The sequence below is a fragment of the Pleurodeles waltl genome, chromosome 4_1 (assembly GCF_031143425.1).
Source record: "Pleurodeles waltl isolate 20211129_DDA chromosome 4_1, aPleWal1.hap1.20221129, whole genome shotgun sequence".
NCBI classification, from domain to species: Eukaryota; Metazoa; Chordata; class Amphibia; order Caudata; family Salamandridae; genus Pleurodeles; species Pleurodeles waltl.
The window spans coordinates 559,275,159-559,285,939 of record NC_090442.1 but is presented as its reverse complement, the minus strand read 5'-3'; positions in this window follow the sequence as shown (position 1 = coordinate 559,285,939).

Here is a 10,781-nt window from a genome sequence, read left to right as displayed (position 1 = left end):
GCATGTGTCATATGCTTGGGGCTCAGCGTCTTTGCATGAGTGTACAGTGCCAATTGTCTGTAGGCCTGTGAATTCCGTCCTGCATCCACATCCCTCTCTTGACATGTTAATTCCCACTTCCAACTGACCTGTAACATTGGCAGCTACAACAAATCTAAATCTCAATGCTTCTGCCATCCATTGTACCCGCCACTCAAGGTGGCTATGGTTCACATCTATTGGACAGGTAGGTGTGCTTTTTAAGCTGTAATTGTTTTGGTCCTGTGTTGTGATGTTGGGCACTGTGGGATGTCTGCCTGCAGCCTGAAGTTCATGTCAACACTCCTAAACTGAGTAGTGCCAATTTCAGATCAGGTCAAGTATACAAATTTCACGCTAATATGTTTTACTTGTACTCACAGCTGACGTTATTGACCGAGCACTCTTACACAGCCATTCCTACTGTATGTTGTGGGTGAGGCATGTATGTTTTAAAGCAAATGTCACATTCACAGTGACTTGCTTGTAGGGGATGTGGCCAGCATTGACGTTCATCTTGTAGATACCTTGTGCGTCGATATCTGCCCACATTATTTCTGCATTCTGGTATTGGCACTCTGTGACCATAGACATATTACACGCATCACTAATCTGCGGCAAAGTAGATGTGTCACATTACACTGAGACAAAGTGGGAGTGTAGGTGCTGTTTATTTTAAAGTACTGTAGTGCAATATTTACATAGTCCAGGTCTGTGACCCCATCAGTGTAAAGAATTCTATTGTGATGCAATACAAGTGCAAGGTTGAGGGACATGTCATTGATCTGTTCCACATCTTCATCCTCTGATGTGTTTGTCGTCTCCTCTGCCCTCGATGGTGGTGGTGGTGGGTTTGAGGGGGCCACACACATACTTCAGTGGTTGGAGAAGTGGACACCAAATTTCCAGCAGTTGCCATCTGTGGAACAACATATGGCATCACAGCAGCAGGGAGGAGCTGCTGATTATTGAGTATGGCAGCAACATCTCTGTGGTAGGCAGCCATGTCTGCCCTGAGGGATGCCAGTTCCCGGTGCATGGAGTCCTGCTTGTTTTCATGCATGCAGCAGCAAGATTTGTAAGGCAGGTGTTGTGACAACTCTCTTACAGCAGTGGTTACGTCCCTCACACACTGTTAGACTCCATGCAGTAGGGGTTGTGTGACTTGCTTAGCTGATGTCTGTTCTGCGGACGTCATCATGCACATGCGTATCACCTCAAGGCTGGCTGCCATAGTTTGCATCCCCACCTGCACCTCCTTGGCCAGCTCCTGCTGTACTCCAACTAAGTGGTCCCTGTGTCATCAGAGTCCTCAGCTGTGTTTGAGCTGGCAGGTCGTACTATTGGGCTGGTGGGTATTTCCTCTGGGATGGCTGCTACATGAATGTTCCTCCTTGCGAATGGAGGTGTTGTCTGGAGGGCTCCCAGGACATCATGGAGGGTTTCCTGGTTGATGGTTGTCAGTTGGTCATCCAGATCATCGGGTAGTCCAGGCCAGGCAGATCCACAGGAGAGCCATCGTCCTCTGCAATGAGATATTGTACAATTAGTGTGTCTGTGTAGTGCCAGTTTTAATGTGATATCACTGACTTCCTATTGGTGGGTACACTGTCATGTTGGTTCCCATGCATTGTTCCTGTCATTAATGTTTGCAGTCTCTCAACCCAATGTCCCACCTGCATGTCACATGTAGTATGGGCAGTTTGGACAATCGTCTACCTCACATCTTCTAGGTGTGGGTTCTGTCCAAATTGTGGCTTGCCACCTTCTTGTCCTCATCAACCCTCCCTCTCCTTCCATTTGCATGGTGAGGCCTTGCAATGATTGTTTGTGTGCTGATGCCACAGCACCACACATAACAATATGGCCCTGTCCCAGTCTATCATTTTTCACATCCACCCATGCGGTGGTGAGACCTAGCACCACACCATTCATGGCATTCCAATAAGACAATGAACGTGTTACCATTGGTAGTTTCTCATGTGGATGTTTGTGTATGTGTGCTACATTGCATTGCACTGATGGACCTGTCAGAGTTCTGTTTCCTCTTGTGACTGTGCGGGTGTGTTTGCCTTCATACAGACATTTGTCCTCCCCCTCAATGCAGTTGTCTTAGCACTATGATACCTGAGACGTTGCATGGAGGCATCACAGCTATTGTGACACAGGCACCAGAGTAAACCCAGGGATGGGCAGCATGGGTATGAGATTACTGCTGTGTACATCATTAAGTAAGTATGTGACAGTGTCTGATGGTTATTGAGTCTATGGACATGACCATTTAACAACAGTTGCACTTGGATAGGGATTGATGGGGATTGATCACATAGTCATACTGAACCCTCATTTGGAGTGTGTTTGTTCCATGGGCACCTAACTGGTATTTCCTAATTGACCAGTGCACACAGCACAGGTAGTTGTGGCAAATGTTGTCAATGGGGAATGCCGCTTGAGCCAATGGCTTGAGACTGGGCATTGTCCTCTAGTTTACATTCTGACAATACCAGCTGTCCTGTGACACCAGACCAGTTTTATGTTCTACCCTACCCTCCTGGTCTGCTTCAGCATTTCCATCAGCCTTGGCATGGTGGTGTATCCCCATACAAAGGTTGTTGATGTTGTGTTGTGTTGTGCTGTGCCCCTGGATGCCCCTGCACAGCCCATACACCTGGCATGTGCAGTGCAGGGAGTCCTGTGCCATGCCTCTTTGCCCTTTCCACTGCCTGATTTCCAGGGCTGACATGCATTGTGTAGTAGGTATGTGCCTTTCACTTCTTGCACTTGACATTTTGGCATTTTGGTCCCCCATGCATCTTACCCTGCATATGTGTTGTTTCCTAGTAGTCTGCGCTGTCCTGTCCTGCGATACCAGTGATGATTTCCTCCGGGATGACGGCTGGAACCAACTCCTCCATGTAATCCAAGTCCTCTTGCGGTGCTGGACTCCCACCTCCAGTCTGCAGTGCTGCCTTCCTGTTCCTTGCCATGCCTTCCTTGCAGCCATGCCAGCATTTCTTGCACTCAGTGACAGTTCTCCTGACCTCTGCCACACTGTTAATTTTGTCCAAAATCTGTTGCCAAATTGCCTCTCTCCTTCCAATTGGCAATTTAGAGGTGATGAAGAGTTGATGCTGGTGCTCCGTCACCTCTCTCACCAGTATTTCATGCTCCTCAGCGCTGAAGTGACACTTCCTCTTTTTCTAGGTCTCTCCCCTGGGTCTTGTCTGTATCCTCCTGGCTGGTTCCTGGTTGTCTGGGGTCTCCCTGGGGTCTCTCCTGGCTTCTGGGATCCATTTTGGAGGTCCTTTGAACTATTTGCTCTGTGCGCGTTTCTTTTTGACACTATTGCAGGGAAAAATGGCGCATATCTGTTTTGTGATGTGTTTACATGTCGTAAACCAGATTAGAGTAATTCTTTATGCGTTTACGTCATTTTGCCTTATAACAAGACGCAATGGTTAGCGTCAGGAAAAATTACTCTAACCTCTTCTTAGCACCACCCAGCGTCAAAGTAAAAATATGATGCACGGGTGGAGTTAAGAAATGGCGCTAGCCAGCGCTAACATTTTTGATGCAAAATTACATTAGTGCAGTTTTGCGTCAAAAAGTATAAATCTGACCCAAAGTGCGTATAGCATTCAAGTATCACAAAACAGTCATTAAATAAAACAAATTAAACAGTTTAAAAATTCAAAACTAATTTATAAAAATATGAAATATTTGTATCTTTAATTTGACACCAAAACAAATAAAATCGGATAAGGAAAACCAGAGATAGGAATCTTTAAAGAATTAGGCCCTCATTAAGACATAGGCGGTAAATGCCGCCTACCGCCATGACGACGGCCGCCAAAAGTACATCGTCTTGGCTACCTACTGTCTGCCATATTATGATCTTAACCGGAATTCCGCCTGAAGGCTAGTGGAATTCCGGCTACGGTCATGCGGACAGCGGTAAGGTGGTGCAGTGGATGCCGCAGGGTGTGTTGTGTGTGGGTGTGTGTGTATTTGTCTGTGTGCGTAAATGCGGGTGTGGGGCATGTGTAATGCATGTGCACATGAATGAATGTGAGTGTGCGTGTATGTTGTGATGTGTAAATGCGTGTGTGCTTGTATGCATGTCAGTGTGTGTGGATGTGTGTGTGCATGGATGTATGCATGCATGGGTGAATGTGGGTATGCGTCTGTGTATGCGTGTGTATGTCTGTGCATGTAGGTGTGTGTATGTTGGGGCGGACGGAAGTGGGATAGGGAGGCTGGGGGAGGACTCTCGGGAGGGGGAGGTGAGCAGGGGAGACCCCTATCAGTGCCAGGGAAGGAATTCCCTGACACTGATTGTGCCTACCGGCATGGTTTTCATGGCAGTAAAAGAGCCACAGAAACCATGGCAGTGGGCGGGGTCATATTACTGTGGGCGGCCTACTGACAGCCGCCAGGCTGGAGACTGTAGTCTCCAGCCCGGCGGTCATTACCGCCGTGGCGGTCAGGGTGGTACATTGGCGGTTTGGCTTTTGCCATAGCGCTAATGTCATTATATGGCTGTATGCACCCCCAGCCTGTTGGCGGTACTACCACCACTATAACACTGACCGCCGGGGTCGTAATGACCCCCTTAAGGTTTTCTACCACAGACAAACAAAAAGCATCAATCTGGTCATCTGGTCGCACCTCGACCGAGGCAAAGTCAACGTTTCAGGCCAACCGCGATGGAGCCCTGCTTGGCTACAGCAAGCAGAAGGCCTCGGCCAAAAGGTTACCTTCGGACTTAGTCGTTTTCTTGAAGATTTTCTTCATCAGGTTGAAGTCACAAATCCGATCCGACCTCCCTGGAGCCCTCTTCAGATACGCGTCACAGGAGACCTCAGTGAAGATTACTATGTTCGATCTCAGATGATTTTTCAGAACAAAAATCTTCGTCCGGGCCGAAGCTGAATCTTGATCTGACATCCCTGGAGCCCTCCTGAGATACACTGTGCAGGAAGTTCCGGTTAACTTTTTACCTTCGGACTTAGTCACTTTTTTGGAGCTTTTTCTGTCCACCATCGGACGACTCTCACAGCAAGATGAATTCGGGTCGACGTCGAAGGATTGCCTTTCCAGGAACTCCCAGTGAAATCCAGGAAGTCAGTGGCTCCGGAGCTTTTCAGCATGACGAACCTGCAAGTCAGGCCAGGTCATGGTTGACGTAAGCCGGCTTGACTCTCGACGGCGGGTTGGTCCCTTTCTGAAGATTTTTACCAAAAGTTCTCCAATATTCTCCAAACTTCTGGATCCTTTTCCAGAAGGTCTTTGAAGGTCCTTTAGGAGTCCACAGCTCCCTCCAAGGTTCAAGAAGCTCTGAGTTGCTCCTTGAGGGTTAGGACTCCAACTCCCAGAATGCACCTGGCTCAAACTCCAAAATGACCAATGGCCAGTTTCTTCAGGATCTGGTAGAGGGGATTCTGGTTAGTTATTTTTTACCTGTAGCAGCCAGGGAGACCCTACTGGAACCAGTTGAAGCCAGGCAAAGTCCTTTTTGTGGTGAAGCGTAAGTGTGCAGCTGGTGCAGTGCTTCAGAGTGCAGTGTCCAGGTGCAGGTCAGGGGTCCAGCAGGGCAGTCCTTCTTCTTCCGATGTTCTTCCTTGTAGAGATCCGAGGTGTGGGTGCAGGTATTTCTGGGGTGGAAAGCAGGGTGGACCTACTTGTCCAACCACAGACAGGCTCCTTCCCCTTTGTTGACCACTTCCTGGGAAGTGTGGCAACAATCAATCCCAGGAAACAACATTCTTCAAAAATCAAACATGGCTGAAAGTGATTTTTGGTGATTAGATCTGGATGAGCCCACCCAGTGGTGTGGCTAAAAATCCTAAACACACCCTTCTCCTGCCCTCTCCTAATCTAATCAAGAGGACACAGAATTGGCTGGGTTTGCAGGAAATAGGGGAAGTCCTGAGCTCCTCCAAATGTCCTTCCTTGTCTTTGAAGAACAATTTGGCTGCTCTCCCCCCATCCTGTTTCACCGTCTGCTGAGATCTCCTCCCCCAGACACATCCTTTGTGTTCAGCCCCGGCCACTTCACACCTCATCAAGGTAGCCTGGCCAGGCCGCTAGAGGCTGGCGAATCAGAGAAGGTCTCTACAGAGCTGAAGTTGGCAACTTTCAGGTAGAGTTTCCAAACTCTTTTCCTGAACTAGTTATATTAAATCCAACAATGGCAAGTTGGGGATTTATTATGACAATTAATTTGATATCAAAGTCAAGGTATCTGGCAGCTATGGGGACTATGTTAATCAAAATAAAATCTCCTCATTTTATCCTATGGGGGTGATTTACAACAGTGAGGGAAAACAAATCTGGCTATTGTACCTCACCAAAGATTATAAAACAGTTTTTATAAGATCCCTGCTTATAGTTACATGGCATCCAACCCTAGCGGCACACAGGGCTCACCTCAGGAGTGACTTATATGTAAAAATTAGGTACTTTAAGATTTCAGATGTAATCTTAATTCTAAAGTTGAATTTGAATATAACTTTAGTTTGAAAGCAGGCCTGCCTTTAAAATGAAACTCAACACTTCAGCAGTGCAACTATGGGTGCACTACCTATGCTGGGGTCCCTAAACCTACATGCCCTATCATATACTAGGGACTTATAGGTAGGTTGATACTGCCAATTATAATTAGCCTAATTTGCATATCCACTTTACACAGAGCACTGGCCCTGGGATAGTAAACAGTACCCGGGACACAGCCAATAGTCAATAACCACCAGTATCTGTCCAAAAGGTTTTGGGGGTGACCAGGGCAAAAAGGAGGAATTTCCTACAACCATCCAATGCCACACCTTCAAACCATGGAAGAAAGTCACATCATCAAGTATGTATGGGTAAACTATTGTCGACTTATGTTGTCAGTTGGAGCCAGATGTGATGCCTGAAGACAGACATCCAATATGCATACCACTCATTGTGAGACTCATGGCAGTATTACACTTCCTGGACAAAGGGTCCTTCCAACATCTGGTAGCATGTCCCAACCAATGTTCAGTGGTGTGTCAAGAGACATGCTTTCAGCAATAATGAAATACATTGACAGCTATATCATGTTTCCCAGACATGAAGATTTAGCCCATGTGAAGGCTGACTTCTATGGTTTGGGTCGCCTCCCACATATGATGGGAGCCATTGATGGCACACATATTGACTTGGTGTCACTGCACGCCAATGAACAAGTTTATTGCAACAGGAAGCACTTTCATTCTATCAGTGTGCAAGTTATGTGGTTGTACGATCTCTACATCTCAAATGTCTGTGCCCAGTTCCCAGTTTCAGCCCATGATTCCTTTGTAATATGGAACAGCACCATGCCCCAGCTGATGTCACAACTGCAAACATAGAGGGCCTGGCTGGTTGGTAAGTCACATCTGTCCTGATTTTGAGTGACGCATTATAGCACTTAGGGGGTCTTTACAACATTAGCGGTAAAAGCCGCTTACCGCCGTGCAGAAGACCGCCAACACACCGCCGCGGCAGCGGAAATCCGTCACTGCTATTATGACACACAGCTGGGAATCTGCCAAAATTTAGACACCCACACAAGTCCGCCACACCAAAGGTCAATGATAAACTGGCGAAAACAAAACCTCCACCGTCATGCCAACAGAAATACGCCCACACTATCATGACCCACGAATCCACATGGCAAACTTTCAACCGTGGTATTCCATTGGTGGTACACACTGCCACGCTCAAAATACACACACATCTCCAAAATACAGCCACATTGGACAATTCGAAATAGACATACCTGATACACATACACACACCACTCCCACACATCCAATACAATGTAAAACACACACCCACATCTCCCACAAACCCCTATGACAAAAATCCTGAAAGAAGCCCAGAGAGAGACACCACAATCTATAACCAGGTATCCACAGACACACAACACCATCACCCACATAACATCCACACACCCCACACAACACACCACTGAATATCACCCCACATATCACAACACACACCACCCCACACATCACCCACACCACCCTATGGCACGGCAAAGACACCCCAGGTTCTCTGAGGAGGAGCTCAGGGTCATGGTGGAGGAAATCATCCGGGTAGAGCCACAGCTGTTCGGATCACAGGTGCAGCACACCTCCATAGCTAGGAAGATGGAGCTATGGCGCAGAATAGTGGACAGGGTCAATGCAGTGGGACAGCACCCAAGAAATAGGGATGACATCAGGTGGAACGACCTACGGGGGAAGGTGCGTTCCGTGGTATTCAGACACCACCTTGAGGTACAGAGGACTGCCGATGGACCCCCACCTCCTCCCCCACAACTAACAACATGGGAGGAGCAAGTCTTGGCGATTCTGCATCCTGATGGCCTCGAAGGAGTAGCTGGAGGAATGGACTCTGGTAAGTCAAACCTTAACTATTACAACCCCCACCCTACCTGCATGCCATCACATACCCCCACCCTCGCCCTCACCCCCATAACTCCAACTCCTCACACATGTCCCACTATCACAAACCACACATCCCAACACCAAGCCCTGCATGCAACACCAAAGCATGGACACCCATCACCAATGCATGGCCTCGGGACATACCCATACACCCCCCTAAACCATCATCACACAAGGTCCCACACAGGAATGCAAGCACTGGGGTACAAGGTCACCCACCCTTTGCACACCATGGTACACACAGATGCAATAATCATGCTTTTACACCCCTGCAGTACCCCTACCCAACGTCACCGCAAAGGAGGGTCCACACATGTCCACACCACCAACAGAAGTGGCCCACAGTGATGACAGCAGCTCTGTCCAACTAGATCTAGATCACCAGCCCGGTCCATCTGGGACCTCGGACAGTCAGTTCCCCTGACACAGTCACAGGCCACCACAGAGCTTCCCCCCTCTGGAACCACCAGCACAGCACCCACCCAGCGGGCCCATACCTCTGTCCCCAGGACACATCAATCAGCAGTGTGTCCACCACTACAGGGAACCCAGGCTAACCCACCACCCAACAACAACAGGGACCTGGGGGTAGTGGCAGTGGGCACACCGTTCAGGGGACAGAGGCCCAGGAACGCAGGGGAACTGGGAGGGCTGCTGTGTGACAGGGGGCGGACAAGCCCAGGGAATCCACTCTCCACGAGGCCCTCTCCAACATCATGGGAGCATACCATCATTCCCAGGAGACGATGGCAACGGTACTGGCCAAGTTTCAGGAGACCCAGCAGCGGCAGGAGTAACAGTATTTGGGCTTCAGGGAGGAACTCAGATCCATCAATTCCACCCTGGGCACCATTGTAGGGGTGCTGAAGGAAGTCCTCAACACCAGGAGGGACACTGTGGCACAACAAGGGCCCCCTGACACTAGCCTGGACGATGAACTGCCCACCACCTCCGCTGGCACTAGGGGACAGGAGGCACCCCCACAGGACCACCACCCCACCCCCTGCAGATGGAGAACCACCCCGCAAACGGTCCCTGAGATCCAGGACAAGACAGAGAATGATGCCAAGACACCCGCCAAGAAATTAGACTGCCCTGAATGTCATCCTTTTGTCCCACCTTGTCACCCTGTCCATCCTCAAGCTGCCCCAGCTCCACTTCCTATGCCCCTTTGGACAATGCACCTGTGAGACTGATAGACTGGACTCTGCCATGGACATTCCTCCACCATCACCCCTCCCCATTTTACAGCACCCTCCAATATTGAGCACTTAAATAAACACCCTTAAAGCACAAAACAATCTGGAGTCTGTCTGTGATTTAGAAATAGTGTATTAGCAATTACAGTGACAAAATGCTCTTATAATTGTAATGTCAACATACCTATGTCACACAGCTCTAGTCCATGAGGAAACAAAGCAGATGTCACACAGTGGGACCCACATCTGTGAAATCGTAAGGGAAAGTGAAAACTCAGTGACCATACACTGGGTGAAAAGGCAGACAGTAGAGAGGTAGTAGTGTTATATTACATGTAGTAGGCAGGTTTGTCTTCTTACCTGTGTCTCACTGGAAGTATTGCAGGAGAACCGAGTTCCTGTTGTCGATGTCCTCTTCTTCTGCTTCCTCGTCTTCACTGTCCAGAGGCTCCACAGTGGCCACAACACCTCCATCTGGACCATTCTCCTGCAGAAAAGGCACCTGTTGTTGCAAAGCTAAGTTGTGAAGCATACAGCAGGCCACAATGATCTGGCACACCTTCTTTGGTGAGTAGAATAGGGAACCACCTGTCATATGGAGGCACCTGAACCTGGCCTTCAGCAGGCCGAAGGTCCACTCTATAATCCTCCTAGTTCGCCCATGGGCCTCATTGTAGCGTACCTCTGCCCTTGTCCTGGGATTCCTCACTGGGGTCAGTAGCCATGACAGGTTGGGGTAACCAGAGTCACCTGAAAAAGGCGATGGACAACTGTTAGACACACACTAACCTGTAGGGATACCCCCAGACCCAGACAAATATTCCCACTGATTTGGTTCCAGGTGCTCACCTAATACCCACACCCGGTGTCTCTGGAGTTGCCCCATCACATAAGGGATGCTGCTATTCCGCAGGATGTAAGAGTCATGCACTGAGCCAGGGAATTTGGCATTCACATGTGAGATGTACTGGTCTGCCAAACACACCATCTGCACATTCATCAAATGATAACTCTTCCAGTTTCTGTACACCTGTTCACTCCTGCGGGGGGAGCAAGGCCACAAGTATCCCATCAATGGCACCTATGATGCTGGGAATATGTCCCA